General features: G+C 36.1%; 1 long non-coding RNA gene across 1 annotated transcript in view; it reads right to left on the reverse strand.

Moving 5' to 3' along the window:
* The window catches only part of LOC134791804 (uncharacterized), a 57,517-nt gene that overhangs the window by 135 nt on the left and 31,218 nt on the right, over positions 1 to 26,164 (reverse strand). The gene's annotated exons all lie outside the window — the stretch shown is intronic.

Here is a 26,164-nt window from a genome sequence, read left to right on the forward strand (position 1 = left end):
CAACAAACGTTGTGTTACCAGCTACCTAGCTAGCTAGCGTCAAGTCTTAATCGTCTATTATACATATATGCATGCTGTTTGTACAGCAGAAAAGGTGAAACAAAATACTGTTTACTTACTTTTGCAAACTTTTTTTGCAAATAAATTATTGTTTGTTTGTTTGTTTGTTAGTAAAAGTTGAATTATATGATATAATATAATATAATGAATAAAAACCATCATTTGAAATATAATTAGAAAATTTCTAAGTTTGAACATGAAAAGAATCGGCCTGGACATCATAACTAGGAAGTTTAGAGAGATCAATAATGTAGGTAAATAAATATCATGAAGGCTCAAGTCCAGTGCGAACTATTACAGATTTTCAAATATTTCCTAATTAAATTATTGTATTTTTTCGGCTAGCCCAAAAATAATATTTTGCATAATATTTTTAATGCGTTGATAATCTTTAAATTAATCTGTTTTTGTGTAAGCGTTTAATGGCGTTTATAAGAATCTATTATTTCATTAAATGGGTTTTCAGTGGTGGACAAAGTAACCTTGTAACGGCTAAAGTACCCCGACCTTACGGTATACAGCTATACAGACTTATTAAACTCTGAAAACACACCCTTCCTTCTTCATCAGTCAGAAGCGGTATCATGGTCGCATTTTTATCACCTGTCATGCCACGCGTCACTTTCACACTTACATATTTGTTAGAACGTGACAGGCATGGTGACAAATGATAAAGAGCCGACTATCTTAGCCCTACAGATATTGACAATATAAAACCACAAGTTGACATCCTGTCTCAATCATTCAAAGACTGCCACTGGCATCTTGAACAAGTCACATAAGAACTGATCAAGGGCGATTTACAGTTAACAAATTGCGATTAAAATTGAATAGTCTTCGAGTTTTAAAGAAGACATAGCGGGCGAGAATTTTATCATGACTTTTTATAAAACTTGAATAGACGCTGAGATATTTAGCAATTTCTCGGTACGCCCATCTCTAGGGATTAAAAGATGAATGGCATTCTCAAACGTAGTTCTCGAGTATTTTATTAGCTTGGGTAAGGCCAGTCTATGGGCCGAACCAGTGTAACGATAACTCGAAAGCCTAGTTTAGTAGCTAGGGCAGACACGCCATCAACCATTTTAGTGTCTATAACTCACGATATGTCTTAACCTAGTCAAATTAAGGGTTTCACCTCGGAATGGGAGATAATACGCTGGAAACTCGTAGATATACACCTTCATTACGGCGTTCTAAAAGTTGCCTTAAAAGTTGCAGACAGGGCCCGATTCGGATTTTTGAAATAGACATCTATTAGATATCTTTTAGACATCACCAAGATACGATAACGATATGTTTAAGATCTAACCTGTAAAATTTGACATTTGCGCGATTCTGGAGATACACTTGAACGATTTCCACAGGGTATGACTTAGAGATCCAATTCACATCTAATAGATATCTTATTCTATCTAACGTAAAAGTGACATTGGTTGCCCGAATTCCGCTGCAAAAGAGAACTAGTTGATATCTAAACTATAACGTATCTAGAATGGATCTAGTACGTGTCGTCTCTTGTGAATATCTTGAAGTTCGAATACGGCAGACAATACGGCAAACAAACAAAAGTGCGCGTCGTGAGTTGGGGAGCTAGAGTACCCCGACCTTACGGTATTTCGCACACAGGTTTAAAACGCTCTAAGACCTGTGATAGGTACCTACTGAGATTTTACATTAATAAAATATTTAACGAGTGTGCCATATTAATTAATTCATAATTCGCTAAGTACAGGTATCAAGCATTTTTATGACTTCTTAAAATACACCCTAGGTGTATTAAAATTATAACTTCCGCGTAAATAGCTTCCGTCCGCTGCATATTACTTATTAAGTTTATATGAGTCATTTAAATCTAGAATATAAACCCGGAAACGGGTTTTACATTAAATTAACACTTAATCTGGTATAATATTACCTTAAGAGAAACATGATGATGATGTAGAAAAGTGGATACTTCCTGAGATATACGTAGGATACATGTAATATCCAGGGAGGAAAATGGGAACTACGTTTGTACGGAGAAACGTCGGTCGTCCTCCTCTCAAACACATAGAAAACATCCATAACTCAGAAACAAATATCCGTAATGAACACACAATTAAATGCCTTTACCAGGAATTGAACCCGGGACATAAAATACTCCCGAGAGGATAAAAGAAACAAATGCAGAATAAAATGAATATGCACCTTGAAGGTTGGTTCCTAGCAATCACATTACTATAGTAAACGCAAACCAAACTGACGATCGGGGTCGTAAAACTTCTCATTCACTCTCGCGTGGTCGAAGGTAGGGTGAGAGAGATAGAGATATGACCCTGTTAGTTTGCGTCTACTACAGTCCTTCGTAGAAGGTGTTTAATTTTAATTAGAAAAGTCTAATGGGTAACGACCTTTACGTGCTACACTAGGCTTTGATTAGACTGATTACTGCCTAAGGAAGTCCGACAACCGCATAATGGCGCCTGAGGTTTTACTTTTATGTAATAATGCCTTTTAATACTAGGTATACTCGTACTTACTTAACAAGAATAGCTTACCGAGAATTGATATTTTACGCAATATCAGCAAGCATTATCAACAAATAACTTTTCTATTAAAATACTTTTATGATTTATCTAGTCAAAATATAATTTTAAATGAATATATTTACAGTGTGTATTTCTAACCCTTTTTCGCCCGACTATGGAATGATTATGTTTATATATGTACGCGCGTATGCCTAGCGGTCATATCGGTCCTAATCGTAACAGACGCGTTTTGTTAGAGTGAATCTTCTGTACCTAATAGGTTTAATTTATTCTGTGCCTAAATGGATAAATTGTGAGTAGTTAGGTACCTATTTAAGCATGTGTTGTTGTTAAAATTGTCTAGTTGCATCAGTGTCAATCATACTTTTATGAGTCTATGATCATTACTTTTTCTATTATATGAACTTTACGTGAAAAAACAAGTAGGTACATAAAACAAAAGCAACAAATTCTAACGGCTTGAACTTTACAATTGGGTTGGGTTCTACTAATAAGCATTATAATAAACACTGCGATCACATTAAATACTTAATTTCATGGCTTTCTAGGCTTCAACTGAAGGCTACAAAAAGACCACTTTCACCTTGTTACTAACTCTAAGTTGGAATACTAAGCGACGTCTAATGAGGTTTTACCTTTTTTGAACAGAAAGTGTCTGTCCATAGCTTCTAAGTTCAAAGAATGATTGAACGAAGGAGTGAATGAATAAATGAATGTATTTTACTTGCATTAAACACGATCAATTAAATAAAAAAAACAACGGGTTGCACTCCGGGAGTGCCGACAGAAGTGAAAACTCAATAACTAGTCCAAAATGTTTGCAGCACTATGTATAATTGACCCATCCTCCTTTCTATTGAAAAAGTTTAGTTCCGAAATTGCTGGCCAGTGAACTTAAATTTGTAGCGTTAATTGTTTAAAATTCGAATAGAAATTGTAAAGTTACCTTGCAGACCTCGCATCTAAATATATTTGGTCATGATATTTTGAGTTTTATTCACCAGTACTAGAGTTCACTTTTATTAGCGATTTCATCAAAATGAGACTTTATTGAATTATTGAATTATATTGGAGTGATATAAAGTTAGAATGTAACTGTGAGATCCTCGTATTTCAGCCCGTACAAGATTAGAACATTGAGCTTTATTGCTTAATATAAAAGTCCAGTTTTAAATAATTGACCTGATTATGATACGTTATGACTAAAGTTCTTTGGTGAATAACATTGTCCGTCACACATGACATAAGTCACGCAAGCGCCCTGCGCCGCCTACATGAAACAGCCGGCTCAGGCATACATTTTCGCCGTGCGGTAGAAAGAGAGGAGAGACGCCTTCGCGTTACGCGTTACGCTGTCCCGAGTTTATAATTTTTTCCCCACCTCAAAAAGTGCTCAGCGCCGCTAAAGAAGTTTTCACTTCAAAAATAATGTAGGTGCCAGTTTCACAGCTTAATCAACCGCTTTGGAATAAAATGTGTGCTTTCTCCATAATTGTCAACCAGTGTAATGGATATAGCTACGTAATCATAACAAAATCAATCATAGGTACCTATTATATAAAATATTGGAAACTTATGGTTTGTCTATTACCAACGTTCATGATCAATATTTCATCGTTTATCGTTTGCGATAAACAAAACACTCTATTATGCATTTTAGTGCGAGAAAGATGCATTTCTTATCCACGGCTCTAACAATAAAACCTCAACCATAGCTAACCCACTCAGCAATTTTCTCGAGTTGGGAGCAAAATGTCAAAATTATCCGCAAAATAGTCATGGAATTCAAAATTACTCGCCTCAGAACGAACCAATATAAGCAAGACCTTAGAATATATACAGCTATTACAAATATAAAGACCAAGTTACACCAGAAATTAAGACGAGTCGAACGAATGGCTGGGCAAAAACGACGCCAATCAATGATTTACTGAAACCATTTCCGTATCATTATTACCACGATTTTCTCCGTACAAATAATACGCATTAACAAAACAGCAGAGAATTAGCCAAATCAAATTACAGTCTCTTTGGCACGTGACTTTATTGAAATTTCTCTTCGAAAAGCATTTATGGTAATATGAAACAAAGGTTCAAACTATTATGTGCAGGCTGGCAATATTGCTTTCATTATAATTACAAAGGGAAATACAATGAAACTTGCACAAAGAGCATACATATTAATTTATCGTACTTAGTGGGCTGATTTACGACTTTCCATCCCCGGTAGAAGAGGCAGAGGTAAACCGAAAACAAGGTGGAAGGACGTAGTGCTAAAAGATATGATTGAGTGCAAAGTGTCCGAGAACGACGTCGAGGATAGGGCGGAGTGGAAGCGAAAAACACGGAAAGCTGACCCCATCACCATGTGGGATATACATATAGCTCGGAAGAGAGAGAGAGAGGGCTGATTTAGACAAGAAACATTTAGATAAGATCCCGAGTAGTGAAACATGGTAAAATCTCCGTGATTTTTCTTAATATTTGTAAATCAACGTACTATAGTGTCCCCTAGTCCTCTCGTTTTCTCCACCAGACTCTCTTGTTTTCCTTTTTCACACCGATCTACTAGAATCCACTACCACCTATGGTTATATTTTGAAGAGATTTCAAAAAAGAACTTTCTGAATTAGTCGGAATCTTTTTTTATAATGATGAATAATCTTTGTTTCATGTGTTTCATAGGCTGGAGTTATTCACATTTTTTTAGTAAATCTAAATGCAAAAAAAAAACAAGTAACTTCAAAGCAACGAAGAAACTGAACCGCTTCATGAAACGAATTGCAATTGCACACCAGAAAGTTTCCATAATGCGTTCAGTTCGCTCCAAAATTATTGCCTTTTGTTTAAAGTTATATTCTTTTTAAATTACTCGGCATCAAAATATCTTCTAAACAATTGTCTACAAATTACCCGTTTTCACTTAATTTAATTTTCTTCCATGTAATTACTTTCTTAAAGTTTTCGATTAAGAGACGTGCAATTCAATTGTTTTGTGCATTTCCATGACTGTAAGGCGTTAGGTGGCATTGATGCATGTCATGTAGGTGTGCTTCAATAGACCTATGATTGTCGGCCGCAATTTGTATAATTTAGAATTGATTAGGTACTGTTATTAGCGATGGTGACAAAGTTATTAAATGAGCTATGAAATTTGACTGAAATGTAGAATAGGTGTAAAATGTAAGAAATTTTCATGCTTTGTATTTTGCATTTGAAGAACATGTCGCTGTAATATTATATTTTAATGACTGAACTTATTTAAAATGACATTTTAGCCAAATGTTTATCTGGTAGAGTTAAATTTGTTATTATTATTTTGTTCTCATATCGGACAATACAGATTTAAAGGACCTGCTTAATTATTTTCAGAACTAAATGAATCTTGAATCTACATAACTGTCTTAATTTAAAGTCATAGAGTCATAGTTCAAACTCATTTTCCATTGGTTTTTTATCTTTTAACAGATAAAATAATGTCCCAACAATCATTTAATTAAAACATAATGTAGTTCAGAAGCTGTAAGCTATAATCCAAATTGTATTCATACACGCACCGGTACAATTAGTAATTAATTAAACTATTTATTACATGGTTTTTTTAATGAAGCGTAATTATACGTTGGCCGGTTAAGGTACGGAACAACTTAATAAAGTAGATCTCGAATTAACTTGTATTGTAACGGCTTGGTATCTCACGTTCTCATAATATAAATATAAGGTTTAATACAGACCGTATTGCGTATCATGTGTAAGCCACATTTGTATCTCTGTCTGGCAACTTACTTGCCCGTACGTATTTCCGTTGATACAATTCCGCACCATATATTGGTGAGGTTTTCGTAAGCCACAATTTACGTACAGTGTAGTCGCTGCTTATATTTACCTAGTAAAGTGCGCCATACACGACGGTTTTAATCATAGTTTGCAAGATGAAATCGATTCACGATTCACGATATGATCTAAATATGTAGGTAATATAATAATTATATTCACTTGGCTCGATATGGGAACGGATTATTAAAACATATTGTATATTTGTGATGGTTTTAAATCGGAATTTGAGATAGATATTATTAATCCTGAATTATATTTTTGTTACACTATTTTAACAAATTAACAAATTATATTTAAATATTTTTAAGTAAAAAACACAGAGGCGATAAGTGTTTACAATGAAAAAAAGTATAACTCACAAAAGTAGCAAAAAAATACATTAACAGTAAATAATGCACTTATCACTATAAAGTAATATCTATCTGACACCCCATGATTATCGTTCCAAGAAAAATAAATAAATGTAACATAGCAGTACATTAAACAATAGCTTGGTAATTACATCTTTAATCTCAATATCAACCCTACCATTATTATAAGCAAATAATCTCACAGGCGCCCATCCCATTTCCCATCGCTTGAAGAACGTTTGGCTCAGGTGGGCCTGTTTCACAGATGATAGACCTCTAGACACCTGAGAACTTGGTTTGTTGTTGGAAGGAATTAAAATCCGAAGTGTTAGGAAAGTGCGAGAGCAGTTCAATGCGTGTTTTTATCGTATAATCTTAAGTAAGATTTTTATTTTGTTAGATTTCAATAAAATTTGGCCGGCTTGAAGAGCTCCTCATTCTTCCCCATCCGGAATAATAACGAAATAACAACTTGTCCCGAAAAAAAGTGTTATTTTTCGTTGAATTACGAAAATACCATACTCTTACGTGGCTCAGTGGAAGATTTTTTAGAACATAAGTGAAATTGCACTTACATATATTATACAAAATAGGGAACTCTATCTAACCATCAAGTTTTATCGCAATCTGACGAAACAAACGATTCTACAACAAGATTAAAATTGGTCCTACTACTTGATTATTTTCATAATCCATATTTTCGGCGAGTTTTGTTTGAATCATACTTATTCACACATGAGGAGAGTATTTTCAAAAGGGCTTATTTCTCTATGAACACCGTGCAAAAATAAGTCCTTTTGAAAAGACACTCCTCACATAGAGTACTGAAGCCATACCATAGCATCGCAGCCATAATTGTGTGTTTTTAGTTTTAAGATATATTTTATAATAATATGTAGGTATGCCAGTTTTCAGGTATGTATGTATGGGCCAATAGTTGCCTGAAAATAAATCTTTTCATTCATTCATTCATTCACAGTGACGCTAGTTTCCCTGACTCGGTGCGCAATGGGAACGGGCAAGGTGCATGGTGGAGAGTGAGGCGCCGACGGCTGCCCGATCACTAGACGATCATACGTATCATCATTCAGACGCACAGAGTAACGTGTTACAGATGGTTTATACTTAGTACACATGTGCAAGTTGCGAAAAGTACACGGATATTTCAGAAACAAACGAAGCCTTCATCTTGGAAATGGGAAATTACAATTCCCATACAAATATAACATAGGGATGTTAACGATGCATCTATCTAAAATAAATTATTTTACAAGGAGCACGAAGTAAAGCATTAATATTCGAAAAACGAAAACTCCAATTATTTTTACAATTTCTACATATATATATATATATATATGTATGTATTTATTGATAAATTGGAAAAACTAAAGAGTAGGTAAAGCCTGGCAAGTTCATTTTTGCCCTTGGCCACGTTGCGGATTTTCAATGGAACTAATTTATTTCAATGGCAATGATTTCTTTTGACAACAGACGTTGGAAGTCATTGAATGTCACCGATGTAAACATATCGAAAATAATTGTATATATTTCAGGATAATAATCGATTTTGAAATCAAAATGCCCAAAAAAATTCACCCCGATGCAAAAATAATAATTTTAAACACATTTAAATACTTGCGGCAGAAAAAGGACGAAGGATTCAACAGCATTCCATTAAACAATGTTTTGAAATTAGTTGCTGACATGGCGGGTACTGATATTCATAGTGCGGTTGTAATGAACTGGTTAGTTTATTGGTACTAAATATGTATATTAATTATTAAATTATTATTTTTTTCTCATTCAAGGCGTCTGTAGTACTACAATCAAAAATATGCACAAAAAGAATGAGACTTTGCCGCCATTGCCACCGATACCAAAAAAAAGAATACAAATAGACGACTTCGACAAATGTGCCATTAGGCACAAAATTCATGAATTCTATGCTGTGCGAAAGCAAGTACCAACTCTCAAAACTCTGCTTACCGAATTAAAAAAAGATATAGGTTTTACCGGTAGTAGAGAGTATTTGCGATTGCTATTGCACAGTATGGGGTTCAAATATAAAAAGTGCAGAAACCAACGGTCCATATTGAAGGAGCGTTCGGATATTGTAGTTTGGCGGGAAAGTTATTTAGACGAAATAAAAGAAGCGAGGGACAAAAATATGCCTCTTGTTTATTTAGATGAGACTTACATCCATACTTCTCTTAACCATGCAAAATGTTGGCAGAGTGAAAATGAACCCGGTGTGTCGAAATCCGTTTCAACCGGCAAACGATATATTATCGTTCATGCTGGTGGACCATCGGGATTTGTTCCTAATGCACTCTTAATATAATTATAATGATAAAGAAAAAAAAAGCCGATTATCATGACTCCATGAACAGAAACAATTTTAAGAAATGGGTTTTGCAGAAATTAATTCCCAATCTCAGTGAACCCACGTGTGTTATAATGGATAATGCCCGGTACCATTCTTTCCAAATTAACAAAGCTCCAACATCAAACGATAGAAAACACATCATTGCTGAGTGGCTGCGTTTAAATAACATCTCATTTCCACAAAACGCATCTAAAGATAAATTGGTCACAATTTTGAGACGTCATAAACCGGAACCAGTATACGAAATAGATACGATTCTCTCAAATCATGGTCACAAAGTGATAAGGTTACCGCCCTATCACTGTGATTTAAATCCTATTGAGATGATTTGGGGCATCGTGAAGGCAAAAGTGGCAACTAAAAATGTTTCCATCACAAATGATGCCTTCCTAAAGCTCGTTGAAGATAGTTTTCAGGTATTTACATTTACAAATGTTTAGAATTTTATTGCATAGTTAAAAATATAACTAACTTAACACTTTGTTATTATTTAGGAAGTCCCTATAGAAAATTGGAGAAAATGCTGCGACCACGTAAAAAAAATAGAAGACGGATATAGTACAAAAGGTCCTATAATCGAATCACAGACAGAAAGATTTATAATCGAGGTTGGTGGTCCCGAAAGTGACTCATCAACTGATGAATCAAATGAAGATTCATCGGAGCCAGAATCTGATAAATATATGGATGTCGAATATTTAGAATCAGATTTTGACGGATAGGTTAGTTCATATTTAATTATCAATTAAACATGCTCTTTCGATTACCTGAAAACATAGTTTCACAATCTACAATTACATAGGTATTTGTATATCTCACTCGCTCTTGCACGATGCCAATACACACTGTCCCGACTATTCGTGACGTAGACGTAGTATTGCTATATGTAAGCTGTTTGTAGCGACACTATATCAGGGTCAAAAAGGAACTTGCCAGGCTTTAACTTGAACGTGGTCGGAACGGGTCTGTACTCTGTATTTCATAATTATAAACTTCATAATGGCTAATAGTTTTTAGAGCACGCAAAAAGAAGCTGATTTATCTTATCAGTCAAACACTCTATTAGATTATTTTTATTAACTTACAATGTATTTTAGTCAAATAAAAAAAAATTACTAAGCGTTTGCTGAAAACGAGGAAATTCAATAATCACAACAATATCATGTTGTTTTGACATATGGCAACGAAATATGACCGGGAAGTCCTTGGTCTCCGATTGACACTGTAAGCTACACATGTATGAAAATATTACTAACATTTATGTCCAAAATTCAACAAGAAACTTATAGCAAAAAGAAACAACACAATACGCCCTAAATAAAAAAGTTAATACTAATATTAAATAAATACTCGTGACTAAAGAACAAAATACCATATCAGATGACAGACCGATCAGACTCGAGTTAGTCAATCAAACTTCAATTAACACTCCAGCCACGCCCCCGCCGCCTCTGAGCCGCGCTACTCTGCGCAGCAGGTTGCCAGGTGTAAAAATAGCCCAGTCAACGACCGGCCTTAGTGCGGCCTTCACCATGGCAATACCCACGGATCAAGTAGCGTTGCGGATCATTTGGCCGCTAGATGGAGCATGTGAAGGTCGTCCTTGCCACGCATTGGTGTATGATCATACACCGATTAGGATGGTATTTCACCTATCCAATTTCTTTGTCCAATATGTATTGTGTAATATATGTGTGTATTTTGCTTAATGAGAGAGTGAGATGCAATTACATTGGACAAAGAAATTGGACAGGTGGAATAACGAAGTGCAATTTGGTTTGAGTTTTAAAAAATGCGAGGATAAGTGAAACTTACTAGAGAGTCGATGTCAATAAAATTATGACGTACCACATCAACGTTATATGAGTATGTATAATTTTTTTAATATTATAATCGATTTTGTAATAAAATTAACTAAATTATTATTTGATGTCATTTTAATGATTGTCGAAATGACTAGAGTCACTGTCAGATGTTGGTTATTTACAGTTGCGGTAAGAATGGATGGAAGAACTTTGCAAATAGTTATTGAAAGAGCTAACGCTTTTAATTTATAATGTTTAGGTTAAAGACCGCCTATAAGTATATGTAATGTTCTTGAGAAATCCTTCATTTCATAATGCGAAGTCTAAGAAAGGTGATCTATGAGCGACGTAAACTTGGATACGATACGTTTGCACTTGAAAAAATAAATAAATTTATGTGATTGTTTTTGACACCGACTTTTTTATACGAGTTCTATGCAAATTGAAGGTCTAGGCTTTTATGCCAATAGCGTTTAAGATATAGTTCTATTTATAGTTAACCTACTTTAATTCTTGATTTATAGACCGAGATACCTTACGACATATTTATTGTCATTTAAATAGAGAGTGGCGCTTGATAGTAAAATTAAGTTGCTACTAATGCTTTTTTATGCCTTTAAGTTTATGAAGGCTAAGTAGATTAAGATAATTCATTTCTTCTTTGGTCGTACTTAAGTACTAGCGTTTATTTATCTTGCATATCGGATAACTTAATACCTACGTATGCTAATACAGTCGACAAATAGATAGTGACTACCAAAGTGTCCAAATATATCGTAACACACCTGTACAGTCGACGTCAAAAATATGTTTACACTTTTGCACCTTAACCCTTTGTAATAAGGCGTAAACTTATCTTTGACGTAGACTGTACTACAAATTTTCCTTTTTTGCCAAAACATTTTTTTACAAACTTCCAAATAATTTTATAAATTATCATTAAACTTATAAAACAAAGTCCCCCGCCGCAACTGTCTGTTTGTGTGTTTGTATGTTCGCGATAAACTCAAAAAATACTGAACCGATTTTCATGAGGTATTCACCAATCAATAGAGTGATTCTTGAAGAAGGTTTAGATACATAATTTGTTAAGGTTTACCCGTGCGAACCCGGGGCGGGTCGCTAGTTGTTTACTATAAAAATAAGCTTATTTTTCTCATACGCACAGTACATGAATCTTTCTATCTTCCAGTATAAGTTATCCATATAAAACGATACACAACTAAAATAAAAAAAGTACTTTTTCTTGCTATGATAAATGAAGTAGATAAATAAAGTTCTATATTGAATGACAGAGACAGGTGTTTACACAACATTACACAGAAATAAAAGAACTACTGACGTCGACTACTGATGCTCGTATAAAAGGTTTTATCTTACAAATTTATATCTGACAACACGTATGAAATAAACATTTAACCACCCTCTCATTAATTCGTTATACGATTATGAATTGTGACTATTTTAAAACGAGTAGGTACATGACAGCTTTATACTTGGGTTTATAATTATTTCCTTATTTTTGTGTTCGCCGAACCCATACGACCTTTTAATTGCGGGTCTGGATGAGATTAGCTCAGGACCGGGACAAGTGGCGTACTAGAACAGAGACCTATTCTCAGCAGTGGGCGATAAAGGGCTGATATGATGATGATGATACGAGCTTTTCTGTAAGTACACAAGTTCTAAGAGAAGTGATGTTATTTTATAAAAAAAATATTGGAAATGGATTATTAGCAAAATAGTGAAATATTTGGCATTGGAATAACTTAAGATATTGACAGAAAGTAAAATTATTATCGACGGATTAAATTTTTATTATTAGACAACTGTATAATAATTCAACTTTGTATAATTGGGTATCATTTGGCAGTTGTAAAACTTGAAAACTCGGTTTAGTTATGTCCAAAATATTACATACATAATAATACACTTCCTATAACTCCCCTTTTCGGTAGACAGTTGAAAGACTGAAAGTGTACACTTACACTTTACTTTTATTTACTATCGTGTCAAACGAGGTGAGAAAATGAACGATGGGTGTTATCTCGCTGCACCATCACCGCATTCCATACCTTGCCTCTATTATTTTTACTCCACTAAATTGAAGAAGCTGGTTATGCGGGTAGGTACATTTTACATAGGTGGGTACCTAATTATTTGGAAGTTTCAAACTAGTGACATATGCAACTACTACTAGCGGTTCAATTCCGGTCTAGGCCACCGGAGGACGTGGACACTATCTCTAGTATATATCTCAGCTTAACGACATTATGGTCACAATATTAAGATTACATTATAGTTTTTTCTCTAAGGGTAACGGGGTATTTCGTCCACCCACAAAGCTTATTTGACATTTCAAGGCTCCTTTTTGGCGGTATTATCACTTAAAACAAACACATAATATAAAACAAAAAATACTACATACTGTCAGATAGTCTTTTTTTCCTAGCGTTGACCCGGATTTTTGACAAATATCAAATGATATTTCGTACAAAGTTCATTGGGAAAACTCATTGGTACGAGCCCGCGATCTCCCGATTGAAAGTCGGACACCCTTACGCTGGGCTAATAACAACGCTCTTCACTGTCTGAGTAACATTAAAAATATATGTAAACAGCATACAAGTGGTAAACAGAAGCAAAATGCAAGCAAAAATAAAATAATTAAATCCATCTTACAACAATGTGCTGTCAACAACTTGTACTGTTGATTGTTCAGTCAAGATTAAACTCTATGCCACACGTATTATAATTTAACATATCCGCAATAAGGGCGGGCTTGTTAGACCACCCGCGACAAAACAAATGCCACTCAAATTGCATCATTCTTGAACGTACTAACAACATACTTACCGTATATTCCCATATGCCGTCAGTCGAGGTCTCTAAAGACCAGTCAGTGTAATGAAACCCCGAGATCCATAGCAAATACTCGTCGCATAATAATTCATTGTCCTAATGTAATGTTATGCATAAAACTCTTTGCGCATAATTTTTTTTCCAGCTGAAACAGAAATTATTTTCGGAAATATTTTGCATAGGTTGTGTAGATGTCGAATAATAGGCTGCCCGATTCGAACTTTAAGATACGTCAAATAATAGATCTAGAAACGATATGGATTAGATATGTCAGTGTCAAATGTGACGTTTCTTCAAACAAAAACGTCACTTCGAATCGAATCGGGCCGAGTGTAGGTAGGTTAGGTTTGGTTTGTTTTATAATATTTCAGAAATTGTAATAGTTTTAGCACAATAACAATTATGCGAAATGAGTTTTATGCGTAACATTGTATTAGATTAATCAATTATTATGCGACCCAATATAGACCCCATTAAACGGAACTTTGGTTGGTGTGAGCCCGTGTTTTGTAAGCGTTTGGATTGACACACAAGAAGACTAATTCAAAAAACATAATTCAAACATACCTGTCGACAGGTTTCGTAGCTAGTTTTATTTTGACCTCAACATGTATAACAGTTATACTGAATTTGAGATCACATCTTTACTGGTTTTAAGTAGTGTGTTACCTAAGCATTGTGAATAACAGTGGCAGGATGAGTTAGAATACTTAGAATTAAGTAAGTACTTGTGCTAAGTGTAAATGCAGCCTTAAGGCGCTAACATCGTTTAGAACACTTAATTTATTTTTATTCTCGTCAACTGTTTTTTTTTCCCTTTAGGCAAAGGATTTTATAGTGGGAATAGAAATTTAATAACAATGTTATTCACGTTCGTGGGATCAATAGTATTAACTTTAAGATGTTTAACTGAATTCAGTCAATGAAAAATGAATCAATTCGAATGAGTCCTTAAAATGAAAACTGATAAAATAATAAGCAACGTTATAAATCAATAAAAACATAAAAACATTGAATATCTTACCCATATAACGCCTTCAAACTTCCATAAGGTACTTTACTAAGTTGATTTATTCGAATTAAAATTATTGAAATAAATGATCCCATAAAAACGTCCCAAGGAACTTGTATCACCAAAAGGAATTTTACTCCCGGCAAATTTATGTAGAATGCCTCGATAGTGAAGATTGTGTGGACGTCGCAATTTTTTACCCGCCCCGATCGTCTGAAGAGCCCTTTTAAGGGCGTTATATATTGTAATTGGTTGAAAAAGTATAGGTGGCTTCGCAATCATGTGTTGGGGCCATTAAACACCTTCAGGAGATTGGAGAAGATAAATGTTATTGCATCGATTCTGTCCTACTGTGGAAAATTGATCGTTTTGCCACGCAATTTTAACAAGTGACTTGTTGTTTTACTTTAAATTATCATTTATATCACAAAGCATAGTAAATTTAATTGTGATTTGTTATTTAGTGATAAATTTTCAAATATCTATTATGTCTCAGTAATTTTAATACGGAACATACGGAAGGTTGGGTTACCTACTAATGACTTACCATTAAAGGAAGCCTAGGACAGAGGCTACTTTGGTTTTTGGTTTAAATTGTTTAATGAAACCTTGATATAGTACGTAAATTTTCATTTATACTTAAAATAAAAACAAATGCAGTTTCGTCTTAACGTTCCACATTTATAAGAGATGAAAAGCGAGAGGAAATGTTATTTAAATTTTAAATACCGACAAGTTCTTAGTTTAACAAGCACAAATATGGCTCGATCTAGGATCTAGAAAAGACACACATCATCTACCTGTAAACGCTGAATAGAATGAATAGATAAACACCGTGGGTACTACCGCGGGCAGTCGGCTTTTGCAATAATTTAGCATTTAATTGCTACATAAATTACCCTAAGCGCAAAATGTTGCTAGTTTCATAAAGTCTAGCCTTAGAGTACGGTCGTAAATTTCATGGTGTCAGATTGGTGACACCGCACAGTCAACACATTATAAGTTAAGTTTATTACTGGGTTTTACTACGTAATAACGTGATATCGAAACAGGATTGAGAAGCTGATGTAGATTGGTTCGTGTATTTATAATAGAGTCTGTATTTTATTGGACCCGTTTGAATTTCACGTATGGGTATGACATTAAAATTCGGTGACATTGAATTAATTTTGGAAGTTATCTATTATATTGATGACATGATTTCGAATTTACATTCGCGCACTATTACCACTTAGTAAGCAATAAGATAATTATTATGTGATATAATTACCTTAAAAACGCAGCATATGAAAATATGTGCGAAGTTCGTTAAAATCGATGACTTTTTTAAAATGAATGTTTTAATTTTACACGTTTTGTTTCTTAAGCTTTTATGTTAACTACGAAAATAAAGGATGTTTTATAGTCATTAAAGTTAAACGAACAATTTGAAGACGCAAACAAAAGACGTCAATGAAAATAAAACAAAATGAAACAGATGACGGACGGCCCCGCAATTTTTTATGTGTAGGTTTTAATACTCTGGTCTGTGGGTCTCATCATACACCTTGAAATTACACAGGAGCATCAAACTGTACAAAAGCGCTTTAAGTAAATGTACATATCATTACATATACTTTATGTAAATGAATATTATTTAAGGTAATGGATTTTTGTACGATCTGCCCGTCATTTTGGCCTGTGGTTAAGACGTCAGAGGTTGACGCGCTGACGTTTCGATGAGAATAATTGACTACCAAACTATTTTGAGTACCTAAGAATCAAGCAAAAGTAGGTTCTATGATAATGTATTAAGAGCATTTTAGTTTCACAAGTAAGTTTGTTAATGTAATTGGGGATCATGTAATTATTGTAGGTCTCAGTACATTCTATTTTTACACTGATGACTAAAAATTCGCTTTACTCGTACTTCCTCAAATGCATTACATACAATTAAGTTCCATTAATATTATTAATAATATAAAATTAGATTGACTTTAGGTTCAACGTTGCAGTAGCTTTTCGAACATTATATGAATTTCTTAATTAAATTATGGAATGTATCAGTTGACTATTGATTCAGACCCGTTATCGTTGGTGTCCCATTTATAAATGTTTATCGTTCCGCTTAATTTGGCAAATGGAACCGATCTTTAGTCTATCGATAGGTCTATCTTACTCATTCGTTAACAACACATGTATCAATTATGGTCGCCGATTTATCGTTAATCGACAGCGACTAAATAATACAGAAATTACTACTTAAATAGGAATTAATAAATTTTTCGATTTAATGTCTTATTGTATCGTATTTTCAAATAAGACATCTTGAAATATTGAACCTACCTACCTACCCTAATTCTAACCATCGTTAGCCGATCTAATACTTCCCTTGTTATGATTAAAAGCTGTTATGTTATGATTGTTATAATATAAGGCGGTTAGTGTTAAGCACTGGGACGTTTACTTTACCTTCATTCCCGAATATTAGCTACTTTTTAGGGTTCCGTACCCAAAGGGTAAAACGGGACCCTATTACTAAGACTTCGCTGTCCGTCCGTCCGTCCGTCCGTCCGTCTGTCACCAGGCTGTATCTCACGAACCGTGATAGCTAGACAGTTGAAATTTTCACAGATGATGTATTTCTGTTGCCGCTATAACAACAAATACTAAAAACAGAATAAAATAAAGATTTAAATGGGGCTCCCATACAACAAACGTGATTTTTGACCAAAGTTAAGCAACGTCGGGAGTGGTCAGTATTTGGATGGGTGACCGTTTTTTTTTTTTGCTTTTTTTTGTTTTTTTTTTTGCATTATGGTACGGAACCCTTCGTGCGCGATTCCGACTCGCACTTGCCCGGTTTTTTTATTATTATGAGAAAATTATTAATTACAACTGTAATCTAGATATACCTCCAGCCATGCTACTCTCGATAATGAATACTTTCTTGCCAGAGAGTAACGGATTCTTATTATTAATATTAGTAGTCAAAAACGACATATTCATATTAGATCAATCCTGTGTGCAATTATTGTAGAACAGTTTTGTTTCAAATACCTTTCATATCGGAAATAATAAATTAGTATTGCTTCTGTGACGGTGAGGCATTGGATTGTTATAGTAATGTTTATGTATCATTTTATATTAATTGCAATACTATAAACAAGCAGAAACTTGATAAATGTAATAACTTTTACTTTCATGGTCATTACGTGGTTAATCAAAACAAGGGCGCACACATAATTAAAAAAAATACAATTCGTTTGATTTAAACTATCCGACCAACGTTTAAATAAATACTTTAATTGTTAGGTAATTACAAAGCCAGTAGAAAAGTTTTAAGCATTAGGTACAGTCACCATTTTAGTCAGAAACTGCCAACCTTCCACCATCCTCCCTTAGGTACTAACTGTGGAGGTTAGACTATTATAATTATATTTACATATCTGTTGTTAGAACTAATAATACATTTGTAGTTTGGGATAAAATATAACTAAAGTACGCAGATCCTAATGCATCAACTGTTACTTTAATGTAAACTTAACACTTTCGCATCTATAAAAAAAATAAAGATCCTTTAAACGCCACCACTCACTCGACAGGTTTGAAAAAGATACCTAAGTAATGGGACACTTTTTAATTTCATAAAAAGCTGATGGCTTCGCCTGAAGGCGTATTTGTTGACGCAGTTTCTAAGAACTGTGTACATGTTCCTTTTGCCGTTTCCTGGCCATATTTCCTATTAAAATCGTGAGCGCGAGCGAAGGTTCTAAGTCTAGCCAGCATAACGTGAACTTCAGATTAGTATCAATTGTATGTTAATTGATAAGCGTACATGTACATGTTTACCTGTGCTTTCGGCTTACTAGTAATGTTGGTAAACATTCGAGTACTAGAAGTCTTGAAGACTCAATTATAAAATAGTCATTAAAACAAACAAATTTGTTAGATATGTGAGTCTTCTCTAGAGATTTGAATTTTTTGAGAAGACTTCATATCTTATCAATTAAGAAGATTCACGCTTTCGCGCATACAGTGCATGTCAGTAGACTCTGTTCGGAAAGAGAAGAGTCGTGGAATATATTGGGTCCCATACATTCCACGACTCTTCTCTTTCCGCACAGACTCTAGCTTAAAATAACATCGTGAAAAAGTGCAATTTTTTTACTCTTAGATAAAATGACTAAACATTCGTGACAGAATCTTTATTATAGGACTCAAAAAATTTTTGAGACGCTCTTCAATTCGAATTGAATAAGGATTTAGCTTACGACTAAAGAAACTTGGTCATTTAGCACAAAATCCCATAAAGTTCGTCTAAATTCTTTAAATTTAGACAAATCATCACCGGCACTGACTTGTGCTCGGTAAGCGATTGTGATGAGACCCAGCAGATTCTTTCCATAATGGTTCCTAATAGCGACTTGCCTGTAATCATAGTTAGGATATCCTAACATGGACAGAATAATTTTGTGCTTGCTACAAAGGGATGAAGAGAATTTCTTATTAAAGGTTGTCGCATGGACTGAATGGTACAGATGATTATAAAATACTTTAGATATGTTAGATATCGCTTTTCGTAGAAAGCGTTTGTAAATAGATAATATTTTATCTTAGCCTTGTTTCTAACAATGTTTAACGTGTAAATTTACTGCCAATGAAAACTAACAACAGATTACTTTTGTGTTAGCGCCTATTATTATTTATTAAGCATGTAACAAGTGGCAGAACAAAATAAAAGACAAATCGAATACTAATTTAGTTATCGACCATTGCTACTTGAGTATTTTAAATTACGACTAACGGAAAGGAATAAAATACCGACAACATCTATAATTTCCTAAATTCTCTACCGTCAGCATAAATACGACTTTTGACTATCATCGATTGAACAATAAACATCGGTCCAAAATCCAAAAAGTTATCATAGGTTACTCTGGGACTCTGGGTATGTTATGATATATGGTAGCTTTAATTTCAAACCGATGTGTGTTGCAGGCAACGCGATAATATTAATATCACGCTGACATAAAGTATTACGTGTCTGAATATTCCTTCAGACGTAGGTACTATTCTCTTGAATGGCCATTCCTCACATGCCAACCTTTGCAATACTAATGCCAGTAGCTTTAACAAGCAGAAGCAGGAATTATGATTATTATATATTTAGACTATGAGATTTATACTACCCGTTAGCGCGATAAAGCAGATAGACGTCGTAAAACATCTTTGGATAACAAGTGTGTTAGCGAGATGGATATTTAGTTATGGCTATGGACGCGACTGTGGCATCCGCCTGGCGGCTATACTTAGGACATATCAACATACCCCGGAGTTTAATCGCGTACACTTACTTATTTGGCCTGGTGTTTCGAACGTGACATTACATCCATCATCACAGGCAGCCTCCACACACAGAGGCATGTTGAAAAAAATTAAGGGAGATTTTATAAAGAACATTTTTTTATATATTTACATGTATATAACTACGTAAGTACCGATAATACCTACACACACTGTATTAAGTTAAATAAAAGTTGTTTATCTTAATTTATTCCGTTTCTAAAGCCTACTTGCGGTCTTTGTTACTTCATTCCTTTATTTGAATTAAACTTAAAAGTGCGAATAGTATTAGACACAATACATTCAGAGCGTAACAAAAGCAATAAAGTAGGTACATGAACATGACAAATGATGCTAATTACATTTTACACATGTCAGTAATTTCTTGACTTAGTTTCAGATTTGCTTATACCGAAAGTCTTCTTCTTCTTCTTCCTAGCCTTATCCCATTTACTTGGGGTCGGCTCTCCTTATATGGCGTCGCCAGGAGCGTCTGTCCTGAGTCGTCTCTGGTGGTATTCTTTTTTCTTTAAGGTTCTTTTTTACAAGACCTATCCATGTTATCTTGGGCCTCCCGCGACTCCTAGGCTTCTCACTCATCTCTAGCACCTTTCTCGTCATGTGGTCTGGTGGGCGCCTCATGACGTGGCCATACCATCGGAGTCGATTTTCGGTGAGTTTTTCTTCGATTGGCCTTACTCTGAAACTGCCTCTAACGTGGATATTCTTAACATGATCCAACAGCGTTACTCCGCCAGCCCATCTCAGCATCCTCATCTCCGCTGCATGCAGTTTAGCGACTTGGTCTTTTTTGAGTGGCCAACACTCAGAGCCGTATGTCATTGCCGGGCGCACAGCTGCCTTATAAACTTTGCCCTTAATACGAACTGGCATTCGTTTATCGCAAAGAACGCCCGTGAGCTCACGCCACTTCACCCATCCAGTGTTGATACGGTTAACGATATCTGCATCTATAGATCCGTCGTTTTGCATGTTCGAACCAAGATATTTGAAGCTCGTTACTTCGTTCAGAGGATTGCCGTCCAAGTTAATTGTGCTGCGGATGTTGGCACCACTGAAGTTGCAGTGCATCACTTCAGTCTTCTGTCGGCTTACTCGCAGTCCGCCGTCCTCCAGGGCTGCTCTCCAGGTTTCTAGAATGTTTTGCAGCTCTTTTACGTCTTCGCTTATCAAAACTATATCATCTGCGTAGAGCAAATCCCATGGGGGTGGACGTTGTATGTGCGACGTGAGGTGGTCCATCACCAAATTGAATAATAACGGGCTGAGAGCTGATCCCTGGTGGACACCCACCCCCACATGGAATTCATCGCTATTGCCAGCAGGACTTCGGATGGTTGACTTCACGTCTTTGTACATGTCCATCACTATAGAAATATAGTATTCTGGAACATTTTTGGCGCGTAGTGAATGCCAAATGAGTTTTCTGGGCACGCGGTCGAAAGCTTTCTCCAGATCGATGAATACCATGTGGAGGTCGGCTTTGTTCTTCTTCTTAGTCGGTACACTCTTGCCAGAGTGGTCGTGGTCATCATTGTGAATCTCGATGAGTGATGATCTTGCTAATACGGCGCCATTCGTCGCGGACTGCAGCTTTCCGGGTACATTCGTAAACCGAGCACTTAGTTGCGGCCTTGATCTGGTCTGTCCATCTCATTGGTGATCTACCACGTGGCCTGGTGCCTTCGACCTTTCCCTGCACTACGAGACGCTCTATGGAGTCATTACCACGACGAGAAACATGGCCGAAGAAAGTCAGAATGCGTGACTCCACTGTGGTTGATAGGCGCTGTCTGATGCCGAGTTCTTTTAATATGGAGTCATTTGTACGAAACTCTGTCCACGATACTCCTAGCATCCGTCTCCAGCACCACATCTCCAAAGCGTCAACTCTTTTCTTCTCGGTTTCACGAAGGGTCCATGTCTCCGACGCATAAAGGAAAATGGGGAATATTAGGCAGTAAACGAGTCTGGTTTTCGTGGTCTTGGTAATGTTCCTATTACCCCAAATCTTTTTCATTTTGTCCATAGCAGACCTAGTAATCGCCATGCGCCGCTTGATTTCGTCTATGCACCCGCCTTCGTTGGATATTAACGCCCCAAGGTAAATATATGATTGGACAACCTCACAATTTCCTATGTGTGTGATCCCTGGTAAGTTGTTATTGACGCGGTCGACAATCATCATTTTGGTTTTTGTGCGATTTATTTTCAATCCAAATTCACGGCTTGTAGCTTCCATCTTATGCAGCAGATCTTCCATATGACGAGCACTAGTTGCGAATAAGGTCGTGTCATCCGCATAACGTAAGTTGGAGATCCTTCTACCGCCAATTACGACCCCGTCTGGCCAATCTTCCAAGGCAATTCTCATTATCATCTCTGTATAAATGTTGAATAGTAGAGGCGAAATTATACAACCTTGGCGTACTCCTGCATCAGGGTGGAAATCACTCGACAGCGTTTCATCCGTTCTAACTGATGCTGTTCCGCTCTCGTATAGATGCCTGAGTAAGTGTACAAGGTGTTTTGGTGTGCCCATATCCAGCAAAGATTTCCATAAGACTGGCCACTTCACCGAGTCGAACGCTTTCGAGAAATCAACAAAGCAAATGTACGTAGGCTTGTTGAACTCTCGCGCTTTCTCGATGATCTGGCGTACAGTAAAAATTTGCTCGCGGGTGCCTTTTCCCTTTACAAAACCTGCCTGTTCAGGGGCAATTTCTTTCGAGAGGAAGGTCTTAAGGCGCTCATTCAGAATGTGAAGTAGTATTTTACTTGCGTGAGATATTAAAGCAATGAGTCTATAATTACTGCACACTTTTGTGGAGCCTTTTTTATGAAGGGGAATAAACACTGTATGGACCCATTCTTTTGGCCATGTACCGGTCTGCCAGATTTTATTGCATATAGTATAAAATATCTGAACTCCGTAATCTCCAGCAGCCTTAATTACTTCAATCGGGATTACATCTATACCAGTAGCTTTTCCAGTTTTCAGATGTTTGATTGCGGCACGTACCTCTTCTTTAAGAATGTCTGGTTCTAAATCATTCCCTGGGTCTGTTGATGGAAATTCGTGTGAGTTTGGATCTTGAAACAAAGCCTTACAATAAACCTTCCATGTTTCAGATATCTTATCTATTTCCGTAACTAGCTCACCATTAAGATTTTCTATAGCCCAGGTCTTCGATGAAAGAGTCCTTGTTAGTGACCGGATCTTCTGATGGAGGTCTCTGGTTTCGTATTTGTCTGCATGGACTTCAACTTCTGCACAGATTTTTCGCAGATGATTATTTAGGTCTCGCCTGCACCCAGCTTGGATTTTAGCAGAGAGGTTATTACATTTTTGGATATTAGCACCCATCGCTTTGAGTCTTCGTCTCTCCTCAACCAGCCTCAGAGTATCATCGCTCATCCAGTGTTGCCGCTTTAAAGTCGTCGAAGGTGTATTACACTCTTTAACTGCGTTTTCTAATAGGATTTTTGAACTGATCCACAGCTGATCTGAACTGGGCCCAGCTGACTTCCTATCAATCCATTGATCCCAATTTTTCTCAAGTATCGCTGTAAACTTAGTGTTATCCTTCACCTCCATCCTTCGTTGTTTATTTATCTTTCTAGCTGCTTTAAGTTTAATCTGCATCCTTGAGATCAGTAGCTGGTGATCTGATCCGCAGTCGGCTCCGGGAAGAGAATGAGCATTTTTAATAGAAGTCTTCCACCTTGTTCTGATGAGGATGTAATCTATTTGATTTTTATAATTACCGTCAGGTGATGTCCAGGTATATAGTCTTCGAGGGTGGTGCTGGAAGAAACTGTTTGCTATCATCAAGTTATTGTCTGCTGCGAATTGGATTAGGCGTTCCCCTCTCTCATTACGCACTCCCAATCCGTATGGACCAGCGACATGGCCAAAAGTTTGAGCATTTTTACCGATTTTGGCATTCAAATCTCCAATTATCATGAGCATTTCTCTGCTTGGAATTTTTGAGATGGTTTTTTCCAGGTCTAAATAGAAACTTTCTAATAAATCATTACTAGAAGAGCTCGTTGGTGCATAAACCTGTACGATGTTTAGGTTTATGGGCGTCGCCTTTAATTTTATGCTCAGTATCCGGTCACTCACGGGTTCATAGCCCAGAACGCAATTTCTTAATGGTTTCGGTAGCAAGACAGCGACTCCGTTTTTGCTTTCAGTATCATTTCCAGAGAAATAGATGATGTTCTTATCAGTGAGGAAGTGGCCATGACCTTTCCAATGAGTCTCACTAAGACCGCAGATTTCGACACCGCATCTAAGTATCTCCTTCTCCAAGATGTTAAGCTTTCCAGCCATGAGTAAGCCGCGCACATTCCATGTGCCTATCCTCTTGTCTTCTCGGCTTTGTTATCTCTGTAATTTTCAATCAGTAACCTGAGTGTGTGGAGAGCATCAGTAGTGGACTTTCCGGCTACAAAACCACATTGGTTCTCACTGATATTGGTCAACTGGCTAAGTCTTTTGCTTATAACGCGTTCCCAAATTTTGAAGGAGTGTGGTATTAGCTTTATTGCTCTGTAGTTCCCACAGTCTCTCAGATCACCTTTGTTTTTGAAAAACGGTACCAAGTAGCTACGCCTCCATTCGTCCGGAATACCATCTGTCAGAATACCATTAAACAAATCCGTCAGAAAAGAAACTCCTTCATCGCCAAGCCTTTTCAACAGTTCCGCTGGAATTTCGTCAGGCCCAGTAGCTTTGTGATTGGCCATCTTTTTTATAGCGGTCTCGACTTCTTCTTTGCTGATGCTCGGTATTGGCCCTTGTACACAGGGGATTTCTGGTAGTGGTTTACAAGGATAGGTTTCGTTGAGTAAATTCGAGTAATACTCCTTCCACCTCTCTTGTATTTCCTTATTCGAAGTTAGTAGTCGGCCACTTTTGTCTTTAATGTATTTGATGGTTTTGGTATCTTTTGAGTTGTTATGCTTGTTATGCTTATACCGAAAGTATTTACTTGTATATTTTATATACATACTTACATATATTCAATCTAAGTAGAGTAAAATATTGTCTTTGTGCGACAGTTGTGAAAGTTCTTGTAATTAATTCACTTCCTTGGAAACCATGTTGTTTGTTATCTGCTTTCATTAAGATGAAAATGAGTATATCCGAGTAATCATACAAACGCAGAAGTGCATTCAAGTCCCTTTCCTTAAGTACCATAAATTGTAACTTTAAGGAGATAACTTTTGCGCCATCATGCGACAACTGTTGGAGATCAACGGATTTCTTTAGCATTGAGGCTTCTACTCGTACGAACGCTGCAACACATGGCATGCGATTTTAGATTACCGGGTAAGTAGGAGCAACGAATTCAAGCGATCGATCAAATGCCGCAATGCATGTACCGCAAGTCACATGCGATTATCGTTGACGTTTCCCTGGCCCAATATTACAGGGTTTTCTACGTTAGATTTTCAAGATAGTTGAAATTCGACTATGACAATGTTTAAATTTCAGTTCGATAAACAATATAACCCTGTAATATTGGGCCAGCGGTTTGTAGACGCCGTTACTAAATAGAGTTATTAGCGAAAGTAAGTGTTGTGTATATAAATAATTAGATTAATATAAACTGCTGCCTGTTCCAGGGTTGCTATATTAGGAGTTATTTTCTATTGTCTTGAAAACAGAAAATGTGATATGTTACTAGTATAGTAAATTTGACAGTTTTTTGGATAACATGCTTACCAGCGGAGTGGAAAAATGGGGGGTTGAACGTTACCACTGTAGTATAAAGAGGGAGGAATCATGAAGGATAGTTTCACAATTTACACACGTGCGTGAAGTATTGCGAAGAGGCTAGTGTTGTATAACCGGAATACGCTTCTCGGTAAACTATTGAAATGACACGCCTCAGCACAGATTCAACCTAACCATGTGTGAAAAAGTCTATTATAGATAACAAGCGAAGAATGTAGACCACCTC

This window comes from Cydia splendana, chromosome 6 (assembly GCF_910591565.1).
Source record: "Cydia splendana chromosome 6, ilCydSple1.2, whole genome shotgun sequence".
In the NCBI taxonomy this organism is placed as follows: Eukaryota; Metazoa; Arthropoda; class Insecta; order Lepidoptera; family Tortricidae; genus Cydia; species Cydia splendana.